Below are 16,961 nucleotides of genomic sequence, written 5' to 3' on the forward strand. Positions count from 1 at the left end.
CCTTTGTGAGCCAGAGCGGGCAATGGTCAGATGATTCCTCAAAGCTAAGCTGGACCCCAAAGGATTCTGTTTAAACACCTTCCTCATCCTGTCAAGAAAAGCAAACGCCCATGCCCTAGGGGTAACTCTGCTTTTGCTCTATCTAACATAAGCTCTTTGGGGGTCTGAGCCCCTCAGTTTCTCCTTCGTACCCCCTGGGGTCTCCAACTTACTTCACCCCAGGGAGCTGGCTCACCCCATGTCTGACCTGTTGCCCAACCTGGATCAGAGCTCAGCCTGGCCTTCCTGGGCCCTGGAAAAGCATCCCCTTGGACTTCCTTCTCCATCTTCTTCACAGATACTCTGGTGATGCTTCTAACATTGAAAACTGACCATGTTACTGCATTGGTACCCATTGATGGTCATCCAATCAACTCCAGGCTTAAGACCCTCTGTAATCTGCCCCTCAGACCACTCCTGACCTCTCCCTGTATACCTCAGCAACTGTTACTTGTTTTGAATGGTTATTATGAATTTTTAATTGTTATACAATCTCACCTCCCCAGACAGGGCTTTCCTGACCACTTATCTAAAACAGCAAATCACACTCCACCCCCAGCATTCATTTTATTTTTCTCTGTAACGGTTATCTTTCTTTTAAATTACACTACCGCTTTCTTTATTGCCCGTTTTCTCTACTAGAATGTAAGCTCCCAGGGGTCAAAGACTTTGTTTTGTCCTACACAGTGTCCCCAGAGCCTAGGACTGGCCCTGGCACACTGTGAAATGTGTCAAATGTGTGAATGAATGAACACTTCCCTACATATAGTATGCTATAGTTTTTCTCTTTCATTTTGTCATTATTTGTTGTTGCTGTCTCCCTGTTTTTGTTCAAGGCGTTACCCTCTGCAAGGAAAATCTCCTTCCCCTACATCATCCAGGTCATCTCATTTTATTTATTTATTTGTTTTAAAAGTTATGCCATAGAAGTTTTGTTGATTTACAATATTGTGTTAGTCTCTGGTGTCCAGCCAAGTGATTCAGTTATACATATATGTATACATTATTTTTTATATTCTTTACCATTATAGTTTATCACAAGATGTTGAATATAGTTCCCTGTGCTACAGAGTAGGGTCTTGTTGTTTATCCATTCTATGTATACGAGTTTGCACCTGCTAATCCCAAACTCCCAGCCCATCCCTCCCCCATCCCCCCTGCCCCTTGACAACCACAAGTCTGTTGTCTGTGTCTGTGAGTCTGTTTCTGTTTCATAGATAGGTTCACTTGTGTCATATTTTAGATTCCACATATAAATGATATCATATGATAATTGTCTTTCTCTTTCTGACTTACTTCACTTAATATGATAATCTATAGGTCGATCCATGTTGCTGCAAATACCATTATTTTGTTATTTTTTATGGCTGAGTAATATTCCATTGTATATATACACCACATCTTCTTTATCCATCCATCTGTAGATGGACATATAGGTTGTTTCTATCTCTTGGCTATTGTAAATAGTGCATCTGTGAACATAGGGGTGCATGTATCTTTTTGAATTAGAGTTTTCTCCAGATATACACCCAGGAGTGGGATTGCTGATCATCAGGCCATCTCATTTTAAACTTTTATTTAGATTGGAGGCACAGTCTCATTCAGAAAGGTCTCCTAGGCCCCTGTCCAGCTGTCCCTTCTCTGGGAGTCCACAGTCCCCTGAGCTTAACTCTGCCATTGCATTTGCTCCACAGGGCTATAATTATCCCTTTGAACCATTATTTCCCTCATGAGACATTCATTCACGGAGGGCTGGACTCTGCAGTCCTGGTGTAGAGCACAGCACCCAATACGTTGTTTTATTGGACTTCCCGTAGATTATGTAGCAGATCCCTCCTGTCCTGCTCTTTACAATGCATTAGACATCATCTGTTCACACTACTGTCATCACCTTCTGAGGCCCAGAGACAGGGACTGGCTTGCTTGTAATCATGGGGCTGTGTGCATGTTGATGGCTTATGCACTGCAATCCAGATTACTTGCATCCCGGTCAAATATTCTCTCTCTGGTGCCATAGGGCCTTTTGGTTGACTCTTAGTGTTTTTCCATTTAAATCTTATCGTTCCATCTGGACAGTAAGCTCCTTAAGGACAGAGATTGTCTTCTGCCTTTCTTATATGCATATAGGACACAGAGCAGTGCTTTACACATATTAAGCACTTAATGAATACGTGCAGGCTGAATTTTTAGCTCCATAACAGACTGCCAGAGAGTTTCTTACTTGAATTCATGAACATACACACACACACTAGAATATATTGATATTTAGCCATTTTCTTGCCACTTTAATTTTATCTGTATTGCATATATATGGGCCTTCTCTTGGAAGGAGTAAATGTACAAATCAATTCATCTATCAATTGAATCAATTAATTTATAATTAATTACTATATTTTATAATGGAAACTCTTTCCTGTTTTTGTTTTGTTTTTTCCAGTACAGCTAAATGGTTCCTCCCTCTTTGTTTTTTTATACAAATAAGAAAAGGAGACCCCTAAAGTGCTATCTGAAGACCATGGTCAGCTGGGGGGGTGGAGGGGTACTGGGTCACCATCATTGGCCCCAACAAATGACTTTGGATTATTATATTTCTAAAGCTGAAACAAGACTCAGGATGATCTTGGTCAGAGGTCAGCAAACTTTTTCTTATAATGGGGCAGACAGTAAGTATTTTAGGCTTTGTGGGCCATACAGTCTTCATTGCACCTACTCAGTCCTACTGTTGTGTAGAGTATAAGTAGCCACAGACAATACATAAATGAATGACCATGCCTATGTTCCAAAGAAACTTTATTGATGGACACTGGAAACTGAATTTCATATACTTTTCACCATGTGTCATAAAATATTATTCTCCCTTTGACTTTTAAAACATTCATGTAAAAAACATTTTTAACTCATGGGCATCATACAAAAATAGGATTTGACCCACAGGCAGTAGGATTTGACCCACAGGCAGTAGTTTGCTGACTGCTGACCCAGGATTACCCTCCTTCACCTTTAAATCCCTGAGAAAATGGAGGAAGAAAGTTATGCAGGGAAATCATGGCAGTGCTCCACAAATAACCCAAGTCTTCTGATTCCATCTCTAGGTTTCTGCCCAGTGCACGGGATCTCTGCCTGTTGACTGTTCTCCCGCCACACACTGATATTCATCTAGGAAGTAGAAGATACATTTTTCTGGATTAATGTATGACAAAGCCAGAGCACATTGCCAGATTGTTCTCCGAGACAAGCAAGATCCCCAAAGGATCTGGGCACACACCTGGCACATCTTGTCAAGAAACCAAATGAGAAATCCTCCATCTTACACCAAGGTAGGAGAGGGCCATGAAACTCAGGCCAGAGCCCCAAGAATTTGATTGTCAGAAAGCTCTGATCCGTGCAGTTCTTGTAATGTGATGCAGCAAACTTTGAGGAGAAAGAGGATACATGTCTTCAATTATATCACAACATACCTCCCTGAGTAGGGTAACCTTAAAAGGCATGCATAGCAGAGTGGGGACTGGTAAGGGAGTCACCCCACAATATAAAGGGGTGACAAAAAACTTGGTAGACAAATTAGGGATATTAATGCAATACATAAAACATCAAAGTTAATGCAAGTCAACAATGAACAAAATATCAGAAATTTAAGTGAAGTCAGGATGTAATCCTGTACATGCAGGACTCACCTCTCTCACCTCACCCTAACTTACCTTGTGGATCCTGCCTCTATTGAAATCTTTTAATATTTTGTTCATCATGCATACTTTTTACAATAATTTCTAATTTTGAAAATATTGGATTGTCCAGGATATATGGTACAGAATTGAATTTAGGGTTGACAAAAAGGAACTTCCACCGTTCTCATCTTTTAAGAAGACACAAAAAGTACATTTACTTGACAAAACGCGAGAGAATCCAGTTATGATCCATGGACATTGGGATCTGTTTGGTGTCATTCCACTAGAATTGTTCAGCATCTTATAGGGAAAATACACTAAATGGGTCTATTTGGACTTAATGTCAGGCTAGTTGTTTCTGTAAGTTATAAAATGTTTGATTGTAATATCTCTTTCATGATGAATTGGCACGTTTATCTGTCCACTGCCTTGAAATAACCCATGCTGAGGGAAAGCCAATGCTATAATAAGTGTAGTGATTACAGACCTTGTCATAAGCTCCAACCCCTCTCTGCTAAGAGTCTGCATGCTCCTCAAAATACCAACTGAGTCTAGAATGCAGGTGTTGATGTATTTCAGTAGCAGCAATGCTTAGTACCTATTCTGCAAAAAAAGAGCTTTTAAAAATAGCATAAACCCATTTTTTTCCTTAGAATCTCCAAATATACATTCAAAAATGGCACTGACACTTCCTCCCCTCCTTGCCAATAGAAAGCTCATTTACTTATCAGAGTGTCCCACACAAGAGGCTGAAAGTAAGTTGAGAAATTTCTAAAGAATCTTAATTCTGACCTTGTTTCTGAAGAGTCATCAAATGTGAATCCTTGAGGCTGCCTACATACATCCTCTTCCCTTCTGGGTCCCCTCCGTCGCTTGCTCTGGGCCAACTATCTCTACCATTAATGACCCCTTTGCCTGAACCAAAGAAGACATCTGAAAAAGCAAGCCAGGCTTCTTCCCAGATCAACTGTTGACAGCCACAAACCTCTCTTTGATGTCCCCAGATGAAGAAGAAAGGAGAAGGCATAATTAGTTGGTGTTCTAATGTGTGTGGTATTTTTCACTTTCTCTAATTCTTTTTTGAGCTAAGGTTTGAATTGTTGAGTCAAAGAACCCTTTGGCAGGAGGAGTGATTATATGTTTCAGAGGTCAGAAGCCTGGCCTTTCGCTGTGAAAAGTGCCTGAAGGTGAAATTGAGCCAAGTTCAAAGGGAAGTCTAATTGACTGCCCTTGGTCTAACTTCCTTGAGAACTGCTGCCCTTGAATGATCAAGCTGCTGCCTCGGGGTGTCCAGGGTGGTCCTCAAGGGATGGTCTTTAAAATGTCACAGGATGATACCACACTTTAGGTACAAGATAGCTTTTAGAGTCCTCCTTGAGCCCAGCTCATTTATTCATTCAACAACAAATATTCATTTGGCACCTACTTACTGTGTGCCAGGCACTGTTCTTCCACTGAAGTTATTCTCAAATTCTTTATTTGGGGGACCAATGCTGCCTAACATCAGAAGAAAACATGCATTCTTTCCACTGTGTTAATGCCATCTAAAGAATTTTTCTTTGCAGGAACAACGACAGATCATTTATATAAATCATGATCAGGGGCCCCGCCAACCCACCGCATCCTCCTGTTGATTTTTACTAAGTACTCCCCCCGCACAAGTGCTAAAGTTCCCTATTTTCCTTTCTCCTCTCCCCTTGCTTATTTTTCTGTATTGAACATTCCGTCCTGTTTGGTCCCTTCTGAGGCTTGGTCTCTGCCCATTGCTTCACAGAACAAATGCCCAGGAGAGGGGATAAAGTGTTCATCTCTTCTTCCCTTGGAAAAGTCCTGAAAGCAGACCAAAGAAAACCACCAAGTGCTAATACCCATGATTTTACTTTTAATTTCAACATTTTTCTTCCATCAGGTAGATAAATGATCAGAGATCTGGACAAAGCAAATTCGATTAGGTTTTTCCAACTGAATAATAAAGATGTGGGGGTTATCATAATTGCAAGATGGGAAGTCCCTTGGGAGTCCATAGGATCCAACCCTCCTGTTTCAAGTATACATGCATGCAAACTACCCTAAATAGGAAGAGGAGATGGCGCATGACACTGGCTGTTACTGTTGTTGTTCATTAGATAACTCTAAGAAATTAATCTATTGGGACATAGTGCCTGTGGATCTTCTGGGTAGACATTTGCAATCCCTAATGGAGTCAAATTCACCCATATGATAACTAAATGGACTACTTGGCTACCAATGTATGGAATTGTCACCATTGGACTCTACCTGTTCTTTGCTCCTGGTCAGCACATTAAAGCTGTCCTTTACATGACTGATGACATTATCTTCCTGAAACCAAGGGCCAGATCAGCATTGCCCTCCCCCTGATTTCAGAAGCCTTCAGTAGCTTTCCACTGCAAACGCAGTGAAGTTCACAGTCATTAGCACAGCATGCAAGACCTTCCACTCTCTCTCTGTACACCTGGAGCACATGGCAAAAGGAGAGATGAGCTTTGGAACTCATAAGAATCAGGTCTTAGTTCTGCCATTTACTACCTATTCCTCTTTGGGATTAAGCCTCAGTTTCTTCATCTGGGTAAAATGAGCATTAGAAGCTCCATCTCCCAGTGCTGTCATGAGGATTGAATGAGACAAGACATGTACAATACTGAGAAGAATGCCTAGCACACAGCAGGTACTCAACAAACACTGTATGTAAAGTTGCAAAGGCGCTAAGAATCTCTCTCTGAGTTTCTCTCTGATTTCCAAATTTATTTCTTATCACAGTCTTCCGCTCAGTCAGAGCTCCATTGTGACATTGTCTCTCCACTTCCTGAACACACTCTACTAAATTCAGCCTTCCATGTGAGCTCCTGTTTTGTCTCCTCTACTCCGACCTCACTCATTCTCTCAGTATCCACTCCTGGATGAAGTGATTTATCTATTTATCTATATTGCATCTTAACTTGATTCCATGGCACTTCTTCTTGAGAATCAAAAGTGGCACTTATAGCCTTTAGCCAATTTTTAATCATCTACTTTTAGCTTGTCCACTACATTGCAGGTTCCCAGAGGATAGGGATTCTATTTTTGTAACTCTGTGTTCTCCAGAGGCACCAATAAAGCAGTATAAGTCAGCTTTTACTAGGTCATGCTGAAGTAACAAATAGCCCCCAAGTCTCAGGAGCTTACTACAACGGTTTATTTATTTATTTGTGGTACGCGGGCCTCTCGCTGTTGTGGCCCCTCCCGTTGTGGAGCACAGGCTCCAGACGCGCAGGCTCAGCAGCCACGGCTCACGAGCCCAGCCGCTCCGCGGCATGTCGGATCTTCCCGGATCAGGGCACGAACCCGTGTTGCCTGCATCGGCAGGCAGACTCTCAACCACTGCGCCACCAAGGAAGCCCTACAACGGTTCATTTTTTGCTCATATTGATGTTAATGGTAGGTCAACAGCAGCACCCCTCCTTCTACCTTTGTACTGAGAACCGGGCTGAATATGCAGTCCCTCTCTGGCACTTGACCTTCTCGAGACAGAGGGAAAAGAGTGATGACAAAACCCTGTAGTGGTTCTCAGGATCACTTTCATTTCATTGACCAAAGCACATCATGTGGCAAGACTTGGTATCAGTGGGATTGGGGAGCATATGTTCTTATGGGATGAGACCCTGCACACTCCATGGCAGCAGGCAGGGACAAGGAAGGACAGTAAATATTTGGGCCCATTATTACAGTTTACCACACTTATACATCAGAGATGCTCAAGGGATAATGTTTAAATAGAAGAGAGTTATATTATTTAAAATAATCCTCTGAAACCTATAATCTGATTGTGATCAGGATATTACTAAAGACAGTGTTAAGTACAAAATGTGTGCTTTGTGAAGAACTAGCAATGTGATTTCTCTCAGCTCTAAGTATAAAAGTAAGTGTTCTTACACCCACCCTGTCCCTATCAAATGCTGTCACTTATTTCATTGGTTGCTAGGAAGCTCAAGCTCAAGCCTCCCCGCCTCTTGGTGAATTATTCAGAAATGTACGGCAAACTTTTCCAGAATTGACCTCCAGCCTGGCATCATTTTATTTCACTTTCATCCTTATTTATCCAACCATGCTGTATTTTCCATAAGCTACTTTAAAAAATGTGGATTATAAACAAGCGAGCTTATCTTAGATAAACCCTTTGAGACTGTTTGAAGCTTGTCTGCCCACTGGACTTCATTGTATTCTCGCTTAATGTTTTAGCTCTGCTTTTGAGGAATAAATGAAAACACATGTGCAAGACAAATCACTCCTTGTCCTTCCAAATATGCCATGAACTGCCTGATCAAAGGGAAATGAGAAAAGTCACTTCATAGACAGGGCCCCAGGGGTCCCTGAACCAAGCCAGTCTCTCTGGGGCTGGGAAGGACAGATCCCCCAAGTCTGCTCTGGTTCCCCAAGGCGCCTGTCTGACCCAGCACCTTTGCCCTCATCATCAAGGAGAGAAAACATACATGTAATCCTTTATGCCTGGTGGGACTGTGGGAAATAATATTATGGACAGCCCCTGGACTTCCAGGAGGTGTCTCCTTCAGATAACAGGGAAGTAGATGAATTGCAAATACCTGGTAGGTGAGTCTCTAAGACAAGTCAGTCTGACCCTGTGGACATGTGGCTGTTCTGCTTTTTGTACATAGGGTTGGAGCAATTTCACTCCTCATTCCTGGCTCCCAAAGTAATCAGTCCATAATGCTAGGCTGACTGCTACACACACTTTTATGAGTACCATGTGTAGCTTCATAATAGGTTTAGGGTTAAGGATGAATTACTAAGCTTGGTTTATGCGTCTCCAGAAGCTGGCTCACACCTGCTCCTCTTCTCCACTCCCTCCCATTCTCCCCAACCTCATGGTCAACCAACGTCATCAGAGTGTCTTTGGTTCCTAAAATTGTTCATCCTCTTGCTTGAGCTCATGCCTTTTCAGTTACTGTTTCCTTGGACAGAGATGCCTTTCCTCTGCCTTTAAAATGATGATAATGGTGTTGACGGTAATCATAACAATAAGCCAGCTAAGTTCTCATCATCCTTCCTACTCTGCCCAACACATCGTTAGGGAGATTTCTCTTTTACCCCTTAGGATAGGTTAGGTTTCCCTGCTTTGTGAACTCAAATGATGCCTTGACCTACTATAATATTGTGTTTGTAAGTCTGCTTTCTCAACTTGTCTATGATTCCTTGAGGCCAAGGGTCAAATCAAGCTCATCTCTGCATCCTCTGCCACTAGTTCAGTAGCTGGTATTTATGAGATGTAGAGTAAGTCTTTGCCAAACAAATGAGTGGATGAGTTAATCAGGTTGCAGCCAGTTACAATGGTTAAGTGAGTCACAAAGAACAAAACCGCGTGGAGACGGTCAGAGGAAACAGGAAGAGGAAACCACTCTTTGAACGCAGGGTGTTTGCACCATCTCAGGTCCAAGGTGATGGAGACTTACTTCACTTAGCAAAATGTCCTCCAGGTTCATCCATGTTGTTGCAAATGGCAGGATGTCCTTCTTTTTAAGGCTGAGTAATATCCCATTGTATGTATACACCACATTGTCTTGATCCATTCATCTCTGGGTGGACTTTTAGGTTGCTTCCATGTCTTGGAATTGTGAATAATGCGGCAATAAATGTGGGAATGCAGGTGTCTCGTTGAGATCCTGATTTTAATTCCTTTGTATACTTACCCAGAAGTGGGATTGCTGGATCACATGGTAGTTCTAAGTTATATTGCTGGATCATATGGTAGTTTTTTGAGGAAACTCCACATCGTTTTCCATAAGGACATGTACTGCATGGTATTGTTTATAGGATGAATCTAAAATAGAACTCATAGAAGCAGAGAGTGGAATGTTGGTTTCCTGGGGCTGGCGGGAGAAGGGAACAGGAAGGTATTAGTCAGAGGGTACACGATTTCAATTATGTAAGAAGAGTAAGTCCTAGAGATCTATTGTAAAACATTGTGTCCAAAATCTGCTAAGAGGACAGATCTTATATTGTATTCTTATTATAAGTGATAATAATAATTGTTATACACAAAAGGTCAAGGAAATGCTTTTGGAGGTGATGGGTAGATTTATGGCACAGATTGTGGTGATGGTTTCACAGGTGTCTACTTATCTCCAGACTCATCAAGATGTATGCATTCATTATGCACAGTTTTTTATATGCTCAAAAAAACAACAATAAGGGAGAGATACAGGGCATTTCTTCAGAAGAGTTGGAGGGAGTTGAATGAGGGTGGCTTGAGAGCATGACCTTTCCCTCCTCTGAATTTGATCTTGGGATGGCTACTCACTGCAGACAATCTCCAGAGAATTCTCTATGAATGTTCATGGGTACAGAAACAGCCTGACACGGCAAGCAAATGTACGTTGGACAAGAGATCTTATGGGTGCATTTTGTAAGGAAGAGAACCAATGAGAACATAGAGTTTCACAAATTGCCCTAATCATTACACAAACTATTATTACTGTCACTACAGAAAACTCTGTGGGGAGTAAAACTGAGACAGCGAGGATGGTGGCAGGAGAACAAAACAAACAAACAAACAAAAAACAGAGATGGAGTATTTTTCCTGAAAATAGAACAAAGAGAGAGAGAGAAAAAGATGGACTACAGCTGTGCTATTCAATATAAATATAATGAGAAACCCATATGTAATTTTATATTTTCTATTCACCACATATTCAAAAAACATAAAATGCAACAAGTGAGATTATCTAATAATATATTTTATTAAATGCCATTTATCCAAAATATTATTTCAATCTGTAAACCACCTAAAATCACGAATGAGAGATTTTCCATTCTCACCTGTGTGCTAAGTATCCAAACCCCAGTGTGCATGTGTAATACTGCCGGTGCCTCTCAGTTCAGACCAGTCACATTTCAAGTGCTCCAGAGCCACACGTGGCTCGTGACCACAGTACTGGAGAGGACAGGATTCAGAGGAACTGTTTTTGTGTTGTCCCATATCTAGTGGGTCACTAACCTGGAGTAAATGTGAAGAAGCACCCTTGAGGGCAAGAAAATGCCATTTGCAGCACCATGGATGGGCCTAGAGATAATCATACTAAGTGAAGTAAGTCAGACAAAGACAAGTATCATATGATATTACTTATATGTGAAGTCTAAAATATGATACAAATGAACTTATTTGCAAAAGAGAAACAGACTCATAGACTTCAAAAACAAACTTTTGATTACCAAAGGGGAAAGAGGGGAAGGGATAAATTAGGAGGTTGTGATGAACATATACACACTACTATATGTAAAATAAATAACAAAGACCTACTGTATAGCACAGGGAACACTACTCAATATCTTGCAATATCTATAATGGAAAAGAATCTGAAAAATAATAGATACATGTATATGTATAACTCACTTTGCTGTACACCCAAAGCTAACACATTGCAAATCAACTATACTCCAATATAAAATAAAAATTAAAAAATAGTAAAAGACACAGACCTTGAGTTGGGTCACCAGTGAGAGGGGTGTGACTTCTGTTCTGGTGGTCCTGGGGCCGACATGAGATTGCCATGAGATCTCAGATGAGCTCCTTGCCCTCTCAATGAGTGGAAGGAATCAGCATCTCCAAAAAAAAAAGGGTTAGACCAAACATGATGGTCTCTTAACAGCACCTCCATCAATCTCTCATAACCCTAACAACCACTCAGAGTTGGAACTAGAGCCCTCATGGAGAGATGGAGACCCTGAGACTCAGGAATATCAGCTACGGTATCAAGGGCAGACCTCAGAGTCAAGTGGGGAGGCCAGTGCTATGACCAAACCCACTGGCTTGTGAGCAATGGTTATTCTATAAAAAGTTACTGTAACTCTGAAGGGTGTCTGTACACAGAAGATTTTATTTGCTGAATTGCTGCAAGTGGCTACATTACCGCGTAGATAACTTCTGTTCTGGGCTACTTCCTGCCTTCTCGATGACAAACTTTGCAGGCTTCCTTTCATCCTATTTAGGTTAGAACAAAAACACATTTCAAACAAGGCTTCTTCCCTCTACCTCTCTCTTATTCAGGCTGATTTGGGCTCTTGGGCATTGACAGAGACAGTTCCCTGTCATTTTCTCTACCTTTTTTGAAAAGACAAAACTAGAAAACATATCAAAACACTAGGAAGGTTATTGCAGCATCAGAAATCTCAATGGTGGCTTGGTTAAGTCCCTGGTTTCATGAGAAGCAGGAGCATACCTGTAATGCATCCTGAAGCTACACACCTCCCAGCAGGTCTTCCTCCCCGCTTGGCCCCAGACAGCCCATAACCACTTCTCTTGCCATCCTCGGACTACTGAGGTTGAGAAAGCCCATGCACCAGGTCCCTGTCCCAAGGTGGGACCTAGGAGAACAGTTACCAACATAGATTTTTCTTTCACATTGACTTGGGTTCAAGTCCCAGTTTCCCACTTAGTATGTGACCTTGGGAACATCTTTTATTCTGTCTTCCTTTCAATTATATCACCATAAGAGTTATATTAATAATACTACTTCTTCCCAGGGCAGCTGTGAGTATTGAATGAAACTGTGCAAGGATAGTGCCTAGCAGGTACTGGCACATGAGGAAGGATCACTAAAGCTATTATTTACGGTCATTGAGGTAAGAGCAATGTGGATGTGCTGGATGTCCCAAGATAGACCTTAAAGTCATGAAAGCACTTGTCACATACTCTCCAGAAGAGCTGACTTACCATAGATTAACAAGAAATAGCTATTTTGCTGAAAATGTCATGGGAAGATAGAGAAATGTTTTTCATTGGACAACATGTGGCAAAACTCCATAAAATCCTCCTTGGAGGATACTGTCCTCACCCCAGATTTTCTCTCCTAATATCGGCTTCTCTTTACCATCCTCTTGTTTTCAATGGCCTCTGTGGGCTCCACTTTTGTTCTGGATCTCAGCTTGGTCCACATCTGGGATAACAGAATGCCAGCCAGTGTCACTCCATCTTAGAAAGCTGCTGGGCCCCATTCAGGGTGATTCAAACATGACATACCAGGCTGCTTATCATGGTTAGTAATACACTCTTCCTGACCCCAAGGAGTTGGGAGTCTAGAAAGGAAGACAGACATGAAAAGAGGTGAGTGCCCAGGATAAATGTAAGGTCTTTACGAAGCATACAGCAGGACCCCAAGTAAGCCTTTTGAAGCCTGAAGACGTCAAGAAGAGCATGATTGAGAAGGTGATGTCTGAGCCCTCAAATGTTGGAAGTGAAGGAATATTCCCAACTGAAAAGGAAGGGCATTCTAAACAAAATAGAGTACACTAGGGCACAGAGTGCTGGAAGAGGGTGGAATGTTTAGGAAAATGCAAATCGTTCCATACTATTTATGAGCACTCTGCCCTTCCTGGAAGAGAGGACTAGAGAGGGTGGGAGTGGGAGATGAAACTTAAAGGAAAACTTGGCTGGGCATGTTAATGAATTTGAACTTGATGTTGAAGGTAATGGGAGGGTACTGAAGGATTTCAGGCTGAGAGATGACATCATGATTTCTATTTTAAAAAGATAAATCTGGCTGTTATGTTGGAGAAGAAATGGTGAGACTAGAGGAAAAGACATGAGTTTGTAAGCTATTTTGGTGACAATATAAGAAAATGATAGAATGCCATTCATCTCGAAAGCCCAGCAAGTAAGATAAGTGAGCTTAAGCAACTAGAAGGCAATGCACATGCTTCACTTGTAAGCAGAGAGATGAGGCTTGGCCTCCAGTAGTTTCCATTCCATGTTGTAGCTCTGAGCAAGTCAATTCCCAAATACTATGACAGGATGTCACCCAACAGACAAAAGTTTATTTGATGGCTTGGATGTGGCCATCCCACACTGGCATCCTTGGGGGATGACCAAGTGACATCCCGGGTTCCTTTTAGACACCAGTGTCATCACACTCTCCCATGTCATCCTGACTTAGGCTTGGAATTCTCAACTTCACCCTTTGATGTTGCCAATCATTGTTTCTCTGGGTTTGTTATTATTCCCTTTCTCCTGTTCTCTCTCATCACTCCACTAAAGAGGAGAGGGACAAAATGCAAAACTTGACTTATTTTGTGATTAGCAGCACTGGGTTCAGATTTATTAGTCCCAGGAGCAGAAGGCTAATGAGTTAAATGCCCTGATTAATTAAGCCACCTAATGGTTCCAGCTTACATAAATTCTCACCTGATCAGTCCAGCATCTCTTAAATACATTATACCTGCCACTCTGCAGGAAGGCCGAGAGCTAGATCCCCAAAACATCAAGCAGATCCTGGTCCCCAAGCACTGAGCTCAGAGGGGTAGAAGAGAACCAATCTGTCCTGTCCCAATAGCTGAAACTTTCATGGCCTCAAATGTGATGGTCTGCCAAAGATAATCAATGTTCAGATCAGCTGGCTGCCTCCTGGGGTTGGTAGAGTTACACCGCCATGATCCATTACTCTGTTCTCTGCAAACCTGTCTTATTCCCAGAGAGGAAGTCCATTGCAGTGAAATAATTCATGATTTGGGTGTCAGGAACATAGGATTGAGTCACTTACTAGCTATGTGATCTCAACAAGCTATTTAACCTCCCGAGCTGCTATGCTCTTATCTGCAAAGTAAGCACTGCAGCGTCAGCATCACCACCTAGCTGTGAGGGTTAGAGAAGGTAATGGACCTAAAATGCATGGCTTCAGTAACTCACCCCTTTTATTATTATTAGCCAAGGTACAGAAAGCAGAGATGCACCTGGACATTTAAGACGTATGCTGCAACATATTCAGGGGATGAAGGATTCCGTGTACTCCAACAATGGCAGCACTTTGGCCACTGAGCTAGAGCTTGGTAAGCAGCATGGCTAATATCTTCAACAATGTTGCAAGACGGAGTTGAATAATTTCCCAATTTAAAGTGAGGACAATAAAGATCAGAGATCTAAAGTTATTTGCTCAGCGGCATAACTAGTATGTGTCAGAATAAGAATAAGAATTGCAACTCTAGTCCATTGATATTTTTGACGACACACGTTACTCTTCCCTTCCTGGTTTTCTGACTCCCAAGTCCAGGTAAATAAAAAAATTTTAAAAATAGAAAATGTATTACAAGTAGGTAGACAAGAAGTTGAGGACACTCGTGATCATAGGGCATAATCAGGAAGTGGAGAAGGCATAAAACTATGTAAAACAGATTTTAAAAGAATGCAATGTGGTGCCGTTCAATAAATAAGACAAACAGAAGTTCTCACTACATTCCCTTTTACAAGGGATTTTTACTGTGTGCATAAGGATAGCCCTGAATCATGATAAAAATGGGATGGTGTTCAGGGACCTCACTTTCAAATGACAGAAGACAGCATGGATATAGCTCATTTTAGAAAGTTATTGTTTTGGTTGATTTTATCAAACCTATTGACATAAAATATTTGGGGCTTCAAGGGAGAAACCTCTGTGGCACAGCGTGTGGCAAACAGCAAGCACTGAAAAGGAGAGTGTTGATTGAAACCATGAAGAAAGAAAGAACAAGCAACTTAATAGTCATAACTCAAGAATACCAGAGAGAGAAGTTTTGGATAACTGTGACCCCTGAGGCTCTTTATTTATCACTGCCATGTGGGTGACTAGCAGGCTAGGTCTTTCTAAATTTGTTCTGAGATCCACATATTTGCTTTTCTTGAAGACACAAGATCCAAGAGCATGCTTGCTATGCATGATGGAGTGGAAGAGAAAGCACTGCCAAGGAGGAATTCTCTTACTCACTGAATATCTAAGAACATGTTCTGGAGATTACACTGTGTTTGGAAGCACTTTAACTACCTTTTAGAGGTCTCTTCAGGAAGACTCTGAGTTGTATCAATGAGGAATGGAGACACTCAGCCCAAGCACAAATTCTTGGCACATCAGATGTCAGTAGATGGTGCCTTTCTGGAAGACTGTGAAGAATGAAAGGCAGAATTCTCTTCAAGTAGTGCTCAACAAGCACACACCAAGCTCTTACTATGTGCCTGGCACAGAGCTTGGGGAACCAGAAGCAGGGTCGTTGTACTCAAGATGTTCCAAGTAAGCTGGTCAAGTACAGAGTGGCTCCAAGAGTGAGGTGTCACATTAATATTTATAACATCTCTGCAAGTGTAGGTCATCGTGCCAATTTTCTAGAAAAATAAACTGAGGCTAGAAGTTATACAACTTTTTGTTGTGTTCAAAGAGCTACGAAGTGACTGACAATGATAGAAATAATATTGATGGATACATATTTCTTCCATCATAATATAACAATATAATATAGTATAATATATAATGTAATATATAACTTTACATAATGATAGAGGAAATATATATCCATCATTATTATTTCTCTCTGTTTCTATATATATCTATAATCAATACCATTTGCAAAAAGTCTCTGATTCCTTATCTCCCTGAAAGAAAAGCCAAGAACATTATGAACATTTATATTCAGTTAGGATATTCTTGTCTCTGCTGTTGCATATTCTACAATCCTCCCTTTCTGAAAATGTGATTGTTTTATTTAAATAATCTGCCAATGAGAAAAAAAAATGTACGTTACCTTAAGTTTGAAGCCACTCCCCAAGCCAGTTCATTTTGGAAGGCTGAGAAACCACCCCTGCTTCCCATAAGGTCAAGACATGTTTCCCTGTCCAGGTTCCTAGACACCCCACAGGCAAATTCTCTATCAAACTCTGACACTTAAAAGATTTTTTCCCTCCGGATACCATTTGTTCATTAAAGTCAATGTTACATTTTCTTGTCGCAGAGACCCCCAGGCAGTCCTCAAATTTTCCTGGAGTGGAGGATAAACAGCTATAAATTTAAAGACCAAAGAGTGATCATCCTCTAGAAAGGATGGAGGGAGGGATGGAAGAAGGAAAGGAGGGAAAGAAGGAAGGAAGGAAGGAAGGAAGGAAGGAAGGAAGGAAGGAAGGAAGGAAGGAAGGAAGGAAGGAAGGAAGGAAAGGAGGAAGGAAGGAAAAGAAGGGAGGAAGGAAAGGAGGGAGGGAGGGAGGGAGGAGGGAAAGAAAGAAGAAGCCAAAGCAGGCATTCTCCAGCTTCACCTGTACTGTGAATTCAGATTCAGGACTGAGCTTACAGAAACTTCACCCTGTGCTTGTTACCTTATGTGTGTGCATACTGGGGACAGGTTATTAGTTACTGTTCCCGATAGGGCATACTCCATTATGGAGCTATAGAGAGGAGTGTGATGCTGTTTGGTATGATTCTCGTATTTTCTTCTTTTTATCACTTTTTGGTGTGA

Source organism: Neophocaena asiaeorientalis, unplaced genomic scaffold (assembly GCF_003031525.2).
Source record: "Neophocaena asiaeorientalis asiaeorientalis breed wild unplaced genomic scaffold, Neophocaena_asiaeorientalis_V1.1 scaffold476, whole genome shotgun sequence".
NCBI lineage: Eukaryota > Metazoa > Chordata > Mammalia > Artiodactyla > Phocoenidae > Neophocaena > Neophocaena asiaeorientalis.